Source organism: Bos mutus, chromosome 8 (genome assembly GCF_027580195.1).
Source record: "Bos mutus isolate GX-2022 chromosome 8, NWIPB_WYAK_1.1, whole genome shotgun sequence".
NCBI lineage: Eukaryota > Metazoa > Chordata > Mammalia > Artiodactyla > Bovidae > Bos > Bos mutus.
Genome location: NC_091624.1, coordinates 16,353,067 through 16,369,857, shown reverse-complemented (window position 1 = coordinate 16,369,857; position 16,791 = coordinate 16,353,067). Strand labels below are relative to the sequence as shown.

The window sequence follows — 16,791 nt, the reverse complement described above, 5'->3', positions numbered from 1 at the left end:
ATACTGATTTTTCTGTAAGGGATCAGAAAGACGTGTTAGTGACTTCACTTATTTGATATCTGAAGTCCATAGTTATCCAATTTGAAGTCTTAAAAAAAAAACTTTTTAAAGACTAATTTTCAACAAGAGTAAAAGATTTTGAAAATTCAAAATAAATAGCCCATTGAAAATAATAAATGCAAATAGTAAAATGACTATATTGAATTGAATGGAAAAGTAGTTTTACATAGGGCAGGAAAGAAAATACCTCCAAGTTCAAGAGGTGTGTGGTCAAACGTTTAAAGATGAAATATTGTTTTGCTAAAATCATCAGCTTGAACAGTTTTCCAGCTGAAATTTAGAAAGTGGGATTTATAAACTGGAATTTTTTTTTGCATAGTTTTCAGGAAGCAGGGCTTTTTTTTAATATGATATAATGTCAGTATTGAACCAATGACATTAAAACATTTATTCACTCTGGTTTCGGTTGAAATTCTATCTTTTTAATGGAGCTTCTGGACCAACTCTTCTTTCTTTCCATGATTCCTTCCTACAGGGAATAGACATCCCCTTTCCCTTCATAAATACTTTAAGACGTTTGGGTGCTTTCCTTTCCTAACCTTTAGAAACCAAAATGATTTATAGATTATCCCTATCCTGCTAGGGTTGGGCAAGTAAGTGGATCATATTTGCATGGGTCACTTTGATTATAGGACTCTACTATTTCTTGAACTAAAATTGCAAGATTTATTCTTCTATTAATGCTCATAAAGGCACTCTTCTGATGAGCCATAATTTCCCTTTATGAGGACTGTGTATGCTAGTCATCCACGATAAGGGAGAAGAAGGTCTGGGCTTCCCACATATTCCTATTTCCTGGAACATAAACAGAGTCCTGAAATACCATATCACTCCAGGGGAATAATGGCATAGGGTACAGTAACAAAAGGCAAATTTCACGGAGTCAACATGTCCTCAGGAGACTTGCTTCACATTGTTGCCTGTGTACAAAATCTAAGCTTTTCCATTTTAATTAAGAATTTTATAAATTAACCCTCCTGGTGGAGGAGAGAGCCCACCAATGAGGCTTATATTATCTTTGTGAATATTCTTAGGGAATGAAATAGCAGGAGGTGTGAACTTTCTCCTGTTTATCTTAATGGTCCGCTAATGGCAAAGCATAATTACAGTTACTTAAGCGCCAAGTCTGTCGAGGTTTTCACTAAAACCTTCAGCTTCAACACTTTGAGTGACCTAGCTTTTATTTATCCAAATAACTTTCTTATCATTTGAAAGAAAACCACCCCCAATAAAAACAAGCAAGCAACAAAAAGCACATTCCCCGACCATGTTTATTTCTTTCATGTTAATTTCTTTCGACTATTTTTAGATGGATAGTTCAGGCACTTGTGACTTCAAAAAATGTCGAAAAATTTGTGTATGGTGTCATGAACTGAATTTTTAGCCTTCTCACATTAAAAAACCAGGGCTATGCAGGAGTTTTCCAGTAGCTTGCTTCACGGCTTTGGGAAGTCAATTTGCTTCTAAACCAGAAGATGGTCTTCTCAAGAGTATCCTGTATTTGGAATGGAAACTGAGCCATTGTCCCTTTCGCCCAAAGCGCCCATTTGAGAAGCCCGAAAGCCACCTATCTTCTCCATCAGTCTCTGGATCTCCTCGCTGCCTTTGTCCCTTCTAGACGTGGAGGCTTGGAGAGGAGGTTTAGTTTCCAAGGATTGGAGCGTTTGAAGGGCGGGGCCATCTCCAAGTCCATCTCCCCTTTTTGTCCTCTTCTCCTGGGACGGGAGGGAGGAGCCAGGTCCCCCCACGGCCGGTTCGGGAGCTATCTCGGTCGCTCGAGGTGAGTCTGAAAGGGCGGCAGCCCGTTTAATTGCAGCGCAGGTTAATTTCTTGAGTTCACCGCAGTCGGTCCGCCAGCCGCTTCCCCGGTCTTTGCCAAGTGGGTTTATGAGGTCTGAGGCGTGTTGGGGCGCGCTCACGTTCTCGCGAAAGGCTCCTCCCCAGGGCTCATTCCCCGACTGCGGGAAGCCCTTTGGTGCCCCAGGAGCCCTGCGTTTCCTCTGACCTCGTCGCTTCCTCCTCTCTCCGCACCGCCGGGTTCCCCGCGCCCCTGCCCCCCTGCCCCCAGGGAAGAGCGGCCCCCATCTTAGGACTTCCGACCCAAGCCATCCCAGAAGGTACCTTCACGTCGATGAAGATTTTATCACAGCCTCCAAAACCCGACAGTGATAGGAGCTTTCAACCTGAAATACGATTGTTATTTTCCCGGTGCAGAGCTTGACAGAAAAAGTCAGCTTTTTATTAAAGACAAAGAGGTAAATTATCAGCCTGGGCAGTGGAGGGACGATGGAGACCTGGCGCGCTTCCTCTTGGTGCCACGAGGAATTTATGGGGGAGCGGCGGCCAGCGCTCAGACATCCCTGGGGTCCTGTGGGGGAGGAGCTCGGGGCAGAAGGACTTCCCCAGGTCCCTCCAGGCACCTGGAAGGGGGAGTCCTCCCAAGCCTGTACAAAGCCAGGGTCACTTCAGTCCTGCCGAGTCTTCCCGTCCTCCTCTCTCCTTTCTTCTTTCTCGGATTCCCGTTTCCCTTTCGCCTCGGAGCTTTCCCCTCCAGGTTTTCCTCTCCCTACTTTTTCTCTTCCCTCTCCCTCCCCCCTCCTTTCTTCTCCACCGCACGCGTAGAGTGTCATTTATTTATTTATTTATCACCCCCGCCATCAACACCCTTTTAGGGCTCCCAAGCTTTTCAATGTGAGTGGGAGGAGAAAAGGGCAGGAAGTGTTGACTGGAAGGGGTTGAAATCCTGCCTCTGGGTGAGAGATTCTGCCCCGGAATAAACGATTGGGGAAAAGCTGGGAAAACGAGTCAGATCTGTTTATAAAACCCCGCTATCTGGTGGGAACCAACTCCGCGCGCGTCTCCTCCTCCCCTTTATTGTATGGGCTTATGGGGATGTCTGCCCGGACTGTTGTTGGGGGTGGATGGGGTGGCGGGGAGGTAGTGAGTATTACAGAGGACAATCTTGCCTTGGATCCTCTACACCGCGCCTTCTCCACCGGATGCGCGCTCCCCAATGCAAAGGAATCCAGCAACATCCCCCAATTCAGACGCGGACAAAAGAAACTTTAATTAAGGTCTCTGCCCCTCGCGCTGCGTGTTTCTCTCTCTGTCGAGACTGTTGATGTCCAACTCGAGGATGCGAGGAATAGAAATGGTACAAGCAGCCCATGCCCTTGAACTTCAATTACTTCTGACTTGCTGTATTGATTTTTTTATACTGTAGGCACCACCTCCCGCCCCCTCCCCCATCAAATTAAAGCCTTAGGAGACGTTGGACTTAGAGAGGAGGGTAAACGCACTCCTTTGCAAAATAAATAGTTCAGAACGATTTGTGGGAAATTACACCAAATAAAAATTCAAGGTGTGAAAGCTTCATCTTGGTTCTCTTGTCTTCAACACCATGACACCTTATCATTAGTAGCTCTGATTGTTACTTTCTGAGCTTTTAGATGATCAGCCAGAAAGTGCAAACAACGCCGGGCTGGAGGGTGTAAAGTTATTTAAGTAGGCTTTTTTCCCCCTTTTGGTGCGCCGTCAAAACACTTCACAAGTTAGGAAAAGAAAGTGGTGGTTCCGAGGCTCGGAATGATGGGTTCTTTCGCTCCCCCAGCCCCCCTCCCATATCAGAAAAGAAATAAAATGCACAATGAGTCTTTATTTCGGAGGAGAAGACTTCAAAATACGTGCCAGTAATGGACAATTTGAGCTTTTCACTGGAGATACTCACACCGCAAGCTGGAAAGGGATTAAAAAGCCCCACGTGGTTGATCTGGGTTTAGACTTGCAACCTCTAGTTCCCCATGTATGTTCTTTTGCAAAGATTGACCTCTAGATGGATGCGTGTGAGGGACTCTGGGGCCAAGACTCGGCTCCTCCGGCAGGGCTGATGGTGGGAGCACTATGAGCGGCCGGGCAGGGTCCTCACTGGGGGCTTCCTCTGCCGGCCGGGGCGGCCGGGTGCCTCCGGGACGCGAGCGCGCACGCCTCAGTCCGGCCGCCGCGCTCCTCGCACCGCCTTCTCCGCAGGTCTTTATTCATCTCATCTGCCTCTTCCCCTTCTCCTCCTCCTCTGCCTCCTTCTCCTCCTCTTCCTCCTCCTCCTCCACCACCTCCTCCTCCGCCGCCGCCACCGCCTCCTCTTGCATCTCACTGGCCTGGCTCTGTGTTGCTCTGAGTGACAAAGACAATGTCCCAGCCTTAACTTTGCAACCACCTTGCCTCCTTCTGGGGTTCAGCGAGGGGGAGGGGGGACAGCAGCCGCAGCCTCAGCATCTCCTCCACCTTCTCCTTCTGCTCTTCTCCAGCTCTTGGATAATTCTTCCCGTTCCCCCCCCACCCCCACCTCCAGCCCTTTCCTCATTTCTTTCTTTCTTTTTTTTTTCTTCTTCTCTCCCGCACGTTGTTGTTGTTATTAGAAAGGCTTCGCGCACCCCCTGGTGCTCCGGCGTTTTGTGTGGCAGAAGATTGTCTGCCTTCTCTCTTTCTGTCTTGCTTTCTCTCTCCCTCTGGTTGCTCATTATTCAGAGAGAGACACAGAGGGAGGGAGAGAGAGAGAGAGCGCGCGAGGGAAAGGGAGAGGAGAGAGAAGAGGAGAGAGAGAGGGAGAGAGTGAGAGGGAGAGGGAGGGAGGGAGAGAGAGGGAGAGAGAGACGGATATCTCAGGTCATCTGCAGCTGCAGCGAGTCTGAGGAGCCGAGGAAGGCAGGGAAGATGGCGATCCTCCATTGCTGAGACCCGGCAGAAGCACATGAGACTCCCAAACAACTTCCACAACAATAACCCGAGCAGGAAGAGGAGAAAGAGAAAGAGGATAAGGAGGCGGTGGGGCTGGAGAACCCGAAACACCTCCCGGCGCCGGGACGCTTCTTCTGTAAGTTACTGCAATTAACCAGCACCTCGGGGTGGTCCGAGTGCTGCGGGGAGGAGAGCGCGGGGTGGTGGAGGCACAAACGCGCTCATTCATTCGGCCGAGGAGGGTTGTGGAGCCGGGAGGAGAGGAAGTCCCCTGCATGGACTGGCTGTTGGAAGAGGAGAAGAAGCGAGAGAGAAGAGGGGGAGGAGGAGGAGGAGGGAGAGAGCTGGAGGGGGAGGAGGAAGAGGAGGAGGAGGAGAAGCGAGGGAGGAAGAGGAGGAGAAGGTGGTGGTGGTGGCAGCGGAGGTGGCTGTGCTTTTCCTGCTGGCTGCTCCTTCTGCTGGGGGGCGGGGGGAGCGGAGCGCTGTGGCTTAATTAATTTCGTGTAGTTCTAGGGAGAGAAGAGAAAATGAAAGATGAGTGAGAAGAGAGCCGGAGGCTTAGGACGGATGCTCCGGGTGTGGGGACAGGAGTAGGGACCGAGAGGGGGGCGGAGGGCGGGAGTCGAGGAGACCTGAGCCGAGAGAGCCAGAGGGAGCGAGCGAGGGGCAGAGGAGGGAGCGCTCCCGGCCGCCCCGACCTGAGCGGGTTGACCTCTTTCTTTCTGTCCCTCTCCTTCTTTCCTCCTCTCTGTCTGCCTGTCCCCAGCCCGATGGCAAAGCCGTGCGGATTGGCACCCCCCTCTTCCTCAGGTATTTGGCTCTCTCTCTCTCTCTCTCTCTCTCTCTCTCCCCGAAGTTGGGATGCGGGGTCGGGATGTGTCGGGGGGTGGCGGCGGCGGCGGTGAGCAGAGAGGCGAGGAGCGGGGGGCGCCGGCCGGGTGGCGGGGCGGTGGGAGTCGGGGAGGGGGCGCAGGTTCAGGAGCCGCTGAGGAGCTGTCTCCAGGCTAGGGGTTCAGAAGCGTCTGGTGGAGGAGACAACGGTTTCTGGAGAGGAGAAGCCATTACACACGCTTGGCTCTCCTCTGAGGAAGGGAGAAAGGACCCCCAGGCAGAGGCCCGGGGGTCGCCTGACTCCTGGTGCAGTTCCCAGGGGTCTGCCCTCCTTCCAGGCGCGAGGGGAAGCCGCAGCCGCCCCCCATTGGAGCAGCCCCTCTCTTTCCCTTTCTTTATCTCCCTGTCCTCCATTTGCAAGCTGTCTGCTTTGGTTCCAGTCCAGACTCCAAAACACAAAGCTTCTTCTCACGTTCATTCTCCAGGCTTTTCACCATTCCTGGAGGAACCCTCATTTTCTTTTCATTGTAGCTTCTAACCTACCGAGAGGGAGGGAGGCTGCCTGGAGTTCCTTTTATATTCCTCCCCTACTTAAAAAAAAAAAAAAAAGTTTCATTTTTAAGCACGCGTCTGGGATGGGAAAAGACCAACCAGTTGGGGCTTTCTCCCAGGGCTCCCGGGGGCTGTGTCTGAGTGTCTGTGTTGGCTGTTTGGTTTGCTTTGGTTTTGTTTCTGGAGGTGGCTTGCAGGATTTTTGAGGAAGTAACTAGTTTGGTTGAGAGCTGGGAACTGAGTCAGGTAAGCCCGTGTCATGTTGTAACTCCACCAGAAAATGGAGGAGAGCGGGTTTCCAGGAGACAAAGCTGAGAAGTGTTTATAAAATTATGGATGTCTCCATTTTGAAGCTCTGTTGGTGATGGCTGGAAGAGGAGGCTTGCCTGCCTTCTCCTTCTCCCTTTCTAGGGGGCGAATCTGTGGTGGTTCCTCACTATCTGTTCATTATGCAAGGAAATGAGGGGCTTGGAAGGGCTTCTCAGATATTTCTCCCACCCAAGGAGTACTTTCACAAGTTATGGAGGCATTTGTTTCCATTTTAAAGTAAACTTTTGGAATTTTTCTCTCTCCTTTTGAGTGGACCTGTAGGGTTTTGACCTCCTTTGGGAAAGGCAAGGCAAAACCTTAAACATATTTTTCCACTGAGGTCCTTCACAGAACTTTTAAGCTGCTCCAGGTCTCCTGCAAGTCACCAGGAAATGTGATTTCCTCATTGTGAAGATGGTGGTGGCCCTGAGCTGAGATTTTTGGAGTTCTGGGGCTTGATTATCATCATGTTTTGATGCACTGCAAGACTTTATTGTCTGGTTGGGGTTGATTTCTGCAAAACAACAGCAGCAACAGCAAATCTTGCAAGATCTCAGAGGAACCCTTTAAGACTGGCTGACACCAGTTTCTGGAAGGTCTACATTTCTTTTCAGGATGCTCCATTTGCGTATTAGGCCTTCTTTTAGTTCCTTTGTTTTCCCTCTTCTCTTCCATACTGCCTTTTTTTTTTCCTTCCTTTTTCTGTGTTCTCAAGTACTGTAAGTCTTCAGGAATATCAGATGTCTTCTTAACAATGTCACTATGGAAAGAAAATTTTAAAATATTATGTCAGTTGAGAAAACCTTCTGTCCAGGTAGCTTCACCTTTCTAATTGGGAGGAATTTATTAGTCTTAGAGGAAGACATTTTGTGAGGATGATTTGAAGAAAGGACCCAAATCTACCCAGTCCACACACACACTGATTGGAGTTCTTCACGGATTAGTTCTGGAGAATGTATGTAATCAATCCCAGTAAAGAACTAAATCCTGAAATGCTTGAGGAATTTATAAAAGCCAACCATGAAGATGTTGCTTTTCCATTAGGTAAGGTAGCCATCTTGAGGATGAGGGAAGATGTTGGAAGAATATTAGATGGACTCTTGAAGATAGGTGAGAAATGCTCCACAGTGGAATGGAGGAGATTCAGAACCAGTTAATTTATTGGAAAGAGGCTGATTGGACCTTGTTTTCAATTAAGGAGGAATATAGAAAGGTACCAGCTTCAACAGAAATAAGGAACACATTGGTGAGCGACTTATACCAGCTTTTTTCTGGCTTTGCTTTCTCATTATATGTCAGATTTGTGTGTGTATATAAAGTTCTTTATGTCTACAGTATTTCTGTACAGATTGAGGTGGTTTTAGATTCCAGATGTAATTATATTCTGTTGAGTAACTGGGAGCAGTGTCATTCAGTAAATGCACCGTGCTGTATAAGACAACATCACATTTTTCGAACCAAACTGTTGTGTCATTAATTGAGGGTTATTGTTCTTTTGAGAGGTGTGAAAGGAGAGAAGAAATACATGGTTCTTTAGCTGATAATTGTCCATGGTCAATGAAGTAAAACCCCGCTTTTGCAGACCTAGATGTATGGTTTTCAGGATTCTCAGTTGATGTGTATACTTATTTAAAAATACTCTTCAGAACTCTGCTTCTTTATTAATAACCTAGGGCTCTCCAAGAGCACTTAAAAAAAATCTTACTTGCAATCGTACCTTTAATTACTCATTTTTGAATGTTATTTCTGATACCATAACTTTTGCTCTTAAGTAGAATGTCATCAATGTTATATTTAAATTTGCTAATGTATATATGTATATATATGCATGCTACGTGTTCAAACTCAGAAGTTCAAATGCAATGGGATAAAAAGAGTTATTTGGGGAAGTAATTACCAGATAATTTTGCACCTAATTAACCATATATGATTATGTAAACATAAATAAATTATTTGTTGATCTTGAAGCAAACTTCTATGATATCTTTGTTGTTGGTGGTGATACCAGGACAACCAGTTAATTACTTCTCTCAGTGGGGGGAAGAATCTGACAGACTGGTTGCCAGTCTAGCAGTTTGACTCATATTTTTTACTTTGCAACCAAATATTTTGGTGTTTTTGTATGTAGACAACCTTAGAGCTAAGCTTTTCGGGGGCGGGGGGTGGGTGCGGAAATTAGGTATCTAAGAGGCATTTTGGAGGTTGCGAATGTGTTCCAACCTGAGACTCATCCATCTCCGATGCTCATCACCAAGAGAAGCACCATTATATTCAAGACATGGTTTCTTGCTTTTTTCTAGATATGTGCATTCGAAATGGGACAATTACTTTGGATAAACCACCATGAGAGAAATAAAGAAAGTGTCCAATGGAACCTTCTCATTTGATGTCAAAACTCAGAGATCCTTTTTGTTTTGAGACACCAAGTTGATGAGGCTTGGTAGGCAAGCTTTTACCTAATTTGCTCTGGTATAATCACAGAGAGAAATCATTCTGGAGACTGTGTGAACTGTGGTGTACCCTGCCATAAAAAATACTCTTGCTGGGTCTTCGGATTCCATAATTTTTCTCATATTCGATTTATGTCTGCCTAATTCATTGATCACATTCTCCCAGGACTTGGTTTTTCTCCTTAATCTTTGGAATTGGAGATAACTTTTAGATGAAAACATTATATATATATATATATACACACACATATATATATGGTAATATAATATACATACACACATATATTCTTTTTTTCTAATGAGTCTTCTGTAAGACAATAGGGGAAAAAGAAGTCCAACTCTACTAGTCGATTTTAAAGTACTTGTAGTTTTCCTGAAAGGAAAGAATGGTAAAGTTGCCTTGGGAAAGAGTCCTGTTTTCTGTGTGATGGAGTTTAATAAGGTCTAGTCTGTCTTGGATTCTTCCTAGTGTTGAGATTTCTTGATTAAGGTAACCTTACTTATCTTCTTTGGTATGTGCTTTTATCAGTCTTACAGTTCACTGCCTCTTGGGACAGAACATTGACAAAGCTGCATTGAGTGTTTCGAGTTGATGGCTAGGAAACAAGCTATTTCTCAACGCCATACTCATAAATTAGGAAATAATAATGAACTCAAATTACAAAGGATCTGACATTGGGTGGATGATTGGATGGTTGGTATATGGAAACTAAGGAGGGAAATATTTCCAGTGTCTATTACTAAAATCTCGTGAACTGAAAAAAAAAGTCATTATCCATGAGTGTGTGTGTGTGTGTGTGTGTGTAAGCCAGTATCTTGTGAAGTTCACATACTTAGGAAGTTGGTGGCTTTGAGAGAAACATTAGGTGGGTGTTGGTGACCTGTTAATTGATTATGAGAAAACAGAGAGGAAAGTAGATAATGTTAGAAGAAAATTCCTCTTTTTGTGTGATATGCCAAGACATCTGGCAGATGTTATGTTGGACCCTAAGGAATGGACAGTTTAATTTTAGCGCTAGCAAGGAAATGGGAAGTTCTAAGCTCTTTTAATAGCACAAGTCTTAGTTTGGGGAAGGTTGCTTAAAAAAAGAAAGGAAAAGAGGCATTTATTGTAAGATAAAAGAAGGCTGGAGAACATGGGGATTAAACTGAGATTTTGGGGCTGGTGGACAAATGCATTATTTCCCAAGTAGAAATTAACACTAAAAATCATGTCAAAGCTGACTGCTTGATAACACCCTAAACAATGAATATGAAGTCAGAACTTCTCATTGAGTTGCTTTGTGCCTTAGAGAGATCTTCTCCTTCACCTCTGCCCCTCCCCCTGCATTGTAAGGAGGAGGAAACTGGCACAGAGACCTTGCACAGGTCAGAAAGTTCATTTGTAACAAAGCCAGGCCTAGAACTCAGGTCTGCTGACTCCCGCCCCAGTGCCCTTTCCACTGCCTGTGAGTGTAGCAGTTTGTGAAACACCAGCTCTCCTCTCCAGAGCGCAAGGCTGTCTCAGAAACTCTGAAACCATATGCTAGCGGGGCAGGAGTATTGATTTTTTTTTTTTTTTTTAGTTGGTCTAGCACGTTGGGGAGCCTGAGGCCCAGCGTGGTCATTCACAGGAGTAATACGCTCCAGAGGCCTGTTTTGTTCATGGGACTTGTAGCTCTTGGGTTTGAAGCTGTGTCTTTCTTCTGATTGTCCTCCTCCCTGTGCTTCTGTCATCCAGGGATGGGGAGTCCTTTTCAAATGCCCTTTCTTTGGAAGTTTGTCTGGGTCTATTGCAACTTCCCGAAGTGCCCACAATTGGACTCTGAGGATCTGTTTTGCAACCTGGTACAGATTTCAACTGGCTTGCAGATATGCCGTTTTGTAATACTGATGAATGGCCGAGAGTGAAGTCTGGTCTTTAGTGATGACTGGTGGCTTCCCAGTTTTCCAGACGCGTCTAAAAATGTGTCCTACATGTATCTTGTCGAGACCCAGTTCTCTCCTGCAGACCTTTGACTAGCTGTTTCCTGTGCCCCAGTAGACACGACGTCTTCCTTAAAATGCTGTTTGAAAGGCACGTGCCACATTTAACCACGAGAGAGGGATGGCATAGTGCTTAAAGGGTGACCATGGGTTTCCATTCCCCATTCCACTTGGACAAGTGAGAGTAACTTTGTAAAGAAGAAGAGGGATGTTTGGAAGTTTCCACGTTTTCTAAGCTTCTTCCAAACGAAAGCATAAATTCTTAATCCAGGAGGCAGTCTGGAGAAGGTAGGGCTGTATGTGGACTTCTGGCAGAAACACAGTTAACGCTATAAACAGTTGGACCTCAGTGTGGCACTCCTCCAGATGAGTTGACTGTCGAAAATAAAATGTTCCAGAAGAACTGGGAGAACAGGAAAGAAGTTAAAACAGCATGGTTTGCATGCCAGTACTGAAGGAAGAAAAAAAGTGTGGGGTTGGGTTGGCGGGGCCTGGGGGGCGGGGTTGGGGGGGGTGGATTGGAGAGAAGATAATTCTAAGGGGAACTGTCTCTGGGATTTATAAAAAGAGGAGAAGTTTCCAAGTGAGGGGAAAAGGCATTTTTATGAATTAGGTTGCATTGACAGTTTATTAGGAAGCTCTTTGGAATCTTTTGACCCCTTGAACTTTGTATCGGAAAACTGCACACACTGGGAATCTGGATTTACGTTTTCTGCTCTGAAATGCTGTTGTCAAATGTGTCTACTTTCTAAGGGATCCTGTCCTTATCAGTTGACCCACGCCTAGGATTTGTAGCCTTGGGATGTGTGGCTCCAACACCAGGCTGGATTTTTCAGGAAGGACAAGAGGTAGAGTAGTTTGGGGTGAGAGGTTCGTCGTATGGTTCACCTGCAAAAGCATTGTGCTTTTTAATTCTGGTGAGCAGATGACTTGGTGTCTTCAAAGCATTCTTGCCCAATTCCTAGCTGGAGACAGTTTCTTTCTTCTTGGGTTATTCTTGGAGAGAAGGTTTCTTTCTGTGCCACATCATGGGTATTTTGGTATTGATTTCCTTGCTTTCATGTATTTGCTTGTGTAGTTCACTGCATGTTGCTTCTGAATATTAAAAAAGCACTTCTGTCGGGTCTGACCACAGCTTATCCCCTCCAACTTGATTCAGAGAGCAGAGCCTACTCCAGAGGGTAACAGGAAGATGAGGGGAGGGAGAGTACTTATTTGTCCAAAAAAAAAAAAAAAAACTTTGAACGCTTAATTCAAAAAGTGACTTGCCAGGCTTTCTAGTAGGTTTTTCACCAAGACCGTGCAAGAAAAGATGAGGAACATTCCTCTAGCAAACCCATGGGTCCTGACGAAAATGTTTTAGGATCCCTTAGTGGGAAATGAAGCATTTGTCTAAGATGAGGAGGCCAAGACTTACCTTTGGGTTGAGATTGGTTTGAACACAAAAGGAGCTGGAAGCCCAGGCGAGACAACTGTGTCAGAAGCAATTAAGCCCAGGATCTGTGGAGAGGCTTAGCTGCCACAGAGCCCAGCTGGGGAAGGCCAAACTCGCTCCCTAAGCCCTCGTCTGGCCAGTTGAACCAGAACACGAGCTAAAGCCTTAGTATTTTGGAATTCTTCTCTTCCCTGTTTAGGTTCAAGACTGGAAAAGTCTTCAGTTTTGCTCCCCATCAGCTGAGCGCTTTTCTCTTGAACTGGGAAATACCAGAGGCTGGGTGGGGAGGGGGTGGTGGTGATCTTCTCAGAGGGAACATTCTCCCTTTTTAACATGACAGATGTGCCTCTAACGTTGTACTTATTAGTCAGACAATAATTGTGCGGTGGCACAATGTGGGATACTTGAAAGATGTTTGCTGCACAAAGGTTCCCATACTCACCTGCAGATTAAGAAATGGGTTTCTAAACCATCTCATTTCTCTTGCTAATGAAAAGCTTTGGAAAGCACCTGTGAATCAGAACTCCAGCTGCTTTCATGCTAGGGGAAGTTAGGCCTTGAAAGGATACACGGATTAGCCCGTCAGAAAAGCAAACAGTGGCATCAGCACAAGTAGAAAATAGACAGGGTTGTTAAGCTAACAGAAAAGTAGGCTAAAGCATTGCCGTAATTACGTGGTGGAAATTTGCTGGGGAGGAGAGACTGCTTGGATAAGAGGAGGAGAAGAAGAAGAGAGGTGGGAGAATGATTGACAAGTCAGGGGAGAGAGGGCTGTCCACTGGGAAGAGCCTACAGGAAGAAGGGCATTGCTTTTAAGAAAACAATAAAGCAAGTGGAAAAAGACCTTGTAATTTGGTACCTATTGCACGTGAAATATGAAGACCAGGGCTCAGATCGACATTCCTTGGTCAGTCCTTATTGTAAAAAAATAGAACTGGTCTTGGGAGACAATTTATGACTTTGGGGTTAAAAATACGGCATTGCCGGTAAAGGACAGATGGAAGGTTGATGGAGCTGGTTAAGTAGATGTTGGTGGAGATTTTCCTGGAAAAGGAGTGAAGTCGAGAATAGAGCACAGCAGAAAGTAGCTGCATTATTAATGGGCAGAACATGTGATAGTCCACGCTAAGGTTATCCATAGAGCTTCTCTACCTGCATTCTGGGTGTTAGAAGTGAGGAACAAAGAAGTGCTTATTTCAGAGGCCAAAGGCATGGAGCATGATGACTACCTGTGTCCAGCTTGGGATTAAGCTGTTTGCTGGAGCCAGGCATCACAGGCTGGTCTGTCAATCCAATCCTGGTATTTTAATGTCCAAAATAAGGCCACCATGGTCCAGAATGTTCAGCTATTCTAATCCTTAATTACATCATCCTCTGTGTCATGACCAGTAAGTTTGCAGCCGAGCATCAGATCACCCAACCCAGACTGTACCCGATCTGGGGGTCCTACTGTGGGGTAAAAATTGAACACTGAATTATAGGCTAAAGATGGCCAAAATGTAGATACCAGCTAGAGATTATGTAAAGATTTCTATAATAAAGTACTTATCACCCAGAAATTTTTCTCTTCTATCTTAAATGGTCTTCTCTGAAGACTGTTAATTAGTATTTCATAATGATAACTGGGGAAGGGGTCTGGATGGAAGAGACCATTTTCATTTGAATGTCAGAGTTCAGCTACAAGAACTTCTGGGCCAGCGGGGGTGGGGGGTGGGTAGGGGGAAGGAAGAAGCGGAGGTGGACAGCAGTCAGGAGTTAGCAGATACAAACTATTCTATTTAGAATGGATAAACAATGAGGTCCTATATAGCATGGGGAGCTATACCCAATCTCCTGGGAGAAAACATAATGGAAAAGAATATAAAAAAAGAAAGCAAATGTGTGTACAACTGAGTCACTTTGCTCTAAAGCAGAAGTTAATACAATACTATACTTCCATTGGAAAAAAAAAACAAAAAACAAATTTCTCCCCCTTCTGCTGTCAACTGAGTATTGTCCCTTCTGATGTTGGGCAAGAAGAAGACCTTGCAAAAGGAGATTAAATATGATTGCTTCATCAAAAATTTCAGCCAACTTCTCTGTAGAGTGGGAATATCACATAAACCGTTAACAAAATGCTCACTGTTAATATTTAATACGAGGTAACATTTGTTTAACATTGAATGTGAACCAGGAGCTGTTCGAATGGTAGAGAAGGCTGAGGTTTGGGGAAGTAAAGTAATTTACGCAAGTTTCATGGAGATAGGGGGAGCCAGGATGCACACACAGGGGGACCACCTCCTGACTCTTAGCTGCTGGGAACTGGCCTTGGTTATTACTTAGTATGCTAATAGCTTATGTTCCTGATGGTTTATCTCTTACAGTTGCTTATGCCAGGAGTATATCCTGGTGTTCTGGAAGGAAATCTGAGCTTAATGGAAAATTAATTGTAATATATTAGTTGATATGAGAGATATAACTTATTGTAATAGCTTGACAAAGTGTGTTTAACTAGAGTGCCCTCTCTTTGTTCTTCTGAGTTACAGAGGAGATGGTGGGGGGGGAGGGTGGAAACACACAAAAATCCCAAGAGACCATGTGGGTGGAAATTTAGAGAATAAATATTTAAAAATTGTACTGTATTGAACTCAGTATTATAATGTAATTATACACCTGGCTGTTTAAAAGGTGCCCCTACCTGTTACAAGCAGAAAGATAATGCTGTGTGACTTTTTTTTTTAGGAACAGATGATGGTTTTTTTCCTTGTGAGGGCCCCCTTTGAAAGTCTCAGTGCCCTATGTTGGCTCTGTTTACTGGAAGCACAAGAAATGTTTTTCAAAAGCCACACAGACATATTTGAAAATTAGTTCCACTGTCTAAGAGTGATTTTTGGAAAATAATGCCAGTACTCTTCAAAGCTTGGGTGCTAGTATCCTCCAAGCCTTTAGTGATCACCATGTGCTCTGTTTAGATCCTGGAGACATGATGGGTGTTTGGGTTTTATTTGCCTCTCCCTGAAACATCACAGTACAGTAAGGAAGCTGTTGTTCAGGGATGACCACAAATGCCCTTAATAGAGTAACAAGCTGTACTAAGGGCCATGGAGCAGGTCCAAAAATCCCTCAGATATCTAGGACAGTAGCTTTTCTGTAGGACAGACAGTTGGGCGTTAATTGCTGAGTAGACTCTTTAACCTCCAGGCAACTCGTGTTGGTTTTCTAAAACCTTTTTAACTTTGCCATGGATCTTTTCAGGTGATCGTCTGTCCTTAGACAGACTCCGACCCAAAACCTGGCTAGGAGGAGAAGCATGTGTCCTGTTTATAAAGTGTCCCAGAGGAGTCACAGAGCCATTCGTTTTTAACCTGTCATCTGTATCATTATCTACCAAACTTATCAGAACCATTATTTTCTTTGATTAAAAGCTTGTAATGGGAAAAAGGCTCAAAAACAACAACAACAAAAAACCCCAAACAAGAACCCAACAGATCACATAGTTGAAGAGAGTAAAATTGACCTGTACCAAAGCATGGGATTCTTTGGGTGGAATTTCTAACGTAAGAACCACAAAGACTCTCTTCAGCCTTCACCATAGTGCCTAGACATCTAAGATGCTCCCTCACACCAGCCTGTTTCAAGGACCAGACCTTCAAATATTTCTTTAATCTTCCTCTTAATTCTCTAAAGAGTCATCTCCCTAGGCTACCCTCAGGAGCATTGCAGAAAGTGTAAGTAAATTGAGTCAAGGTCTCTTTATCGGTGCAAACATCCACTTGGGAACAGGACATTGAATTTGAGAATACCCAAGATCTAGGGAGGAGAGGGAGCTTTAGAATGTGTTTGAGGAGGTAAATGTATAAAGTTTATGTATTTAGGGCTGGTGGAGAAATCTTCCATTATCCTGAAAAAAAAAAAAAGACAAAAATCACTCATCTCAACACAGATTGCATTATAATGTGAAAAAGCACGTTGTATAGATCACATAAAATAGCACGTGCTTGAGAGAACAGACCTGCATCCTTCCACTGGTGTGAAGTTCCCATCGTTTTTTCCATCTTCTCCCATGGTCTTGCCTCTCGGTAATTTTGGGTGTGCTGAGCAGCGAAGTGGAGTTGAAGAACAGATTTCAGCTGCCCCTGAATTTCGTCCCCACCCCTTGGTTGCTTCTCATGTTTGAATCCCTCATTCAGTCTCTCTGACCAGTGGCTGTTGCTTGTTAATAGTGAATGAACATCACCCATAGGTCCTAAAATGAGCAAGTGTTAAATGTTATGTGATTATTAGGGGAAAAACAAGATAATCTAGTCAGTGAGCTTAATTAGGTTGTGATTGCCCAGTTGCTGCTTCATGATAATTATATTCATAACCCCGTTTCTAGACGTCAACTACAATTATCAAAATTGACCCCAGCTCAGGTAAGTGTTAGCAGTCTTCTCTGAAGCAGCTTCTGAAGGGTGAATTTCGGATGTTTCCAGT

At 44.9% G+C, this 16,791-nt stretch overlaps 1 protein-coding gene across 9 annotated transcripts in view; it reads left to right on the top strand.

Annotated features, from left to right (window-relative positions):
* Positions 1-1,479: 1,479 nt before the first annotated feature.
* ZNF462 (zinc finger protein 462) overlaps positions 1,480-16,791 on the top strand; it is a 157,654-nt gene continuing 142,342 nt past the window's right edge. For 3 of the 9 annotated variants that reach the window (XR_011465049.1, XM_070375166.1, XM_070375161.1), the window contains exon 1: positions 3,792-4,930. The gene's annotated coding sequence lies outside the window, so the exon portion shown is untranslated. Of the gene's footprint in view, positions 1,841-3,772; positions 4,931-5,560; positions 5,605-16,791 lie in introns of those variants that run through there. The other 6 variants (XM_070375163.1, XM_070375165.1, XM_070375168.1 and 3 more) reach the window with 6 other exon arrangements.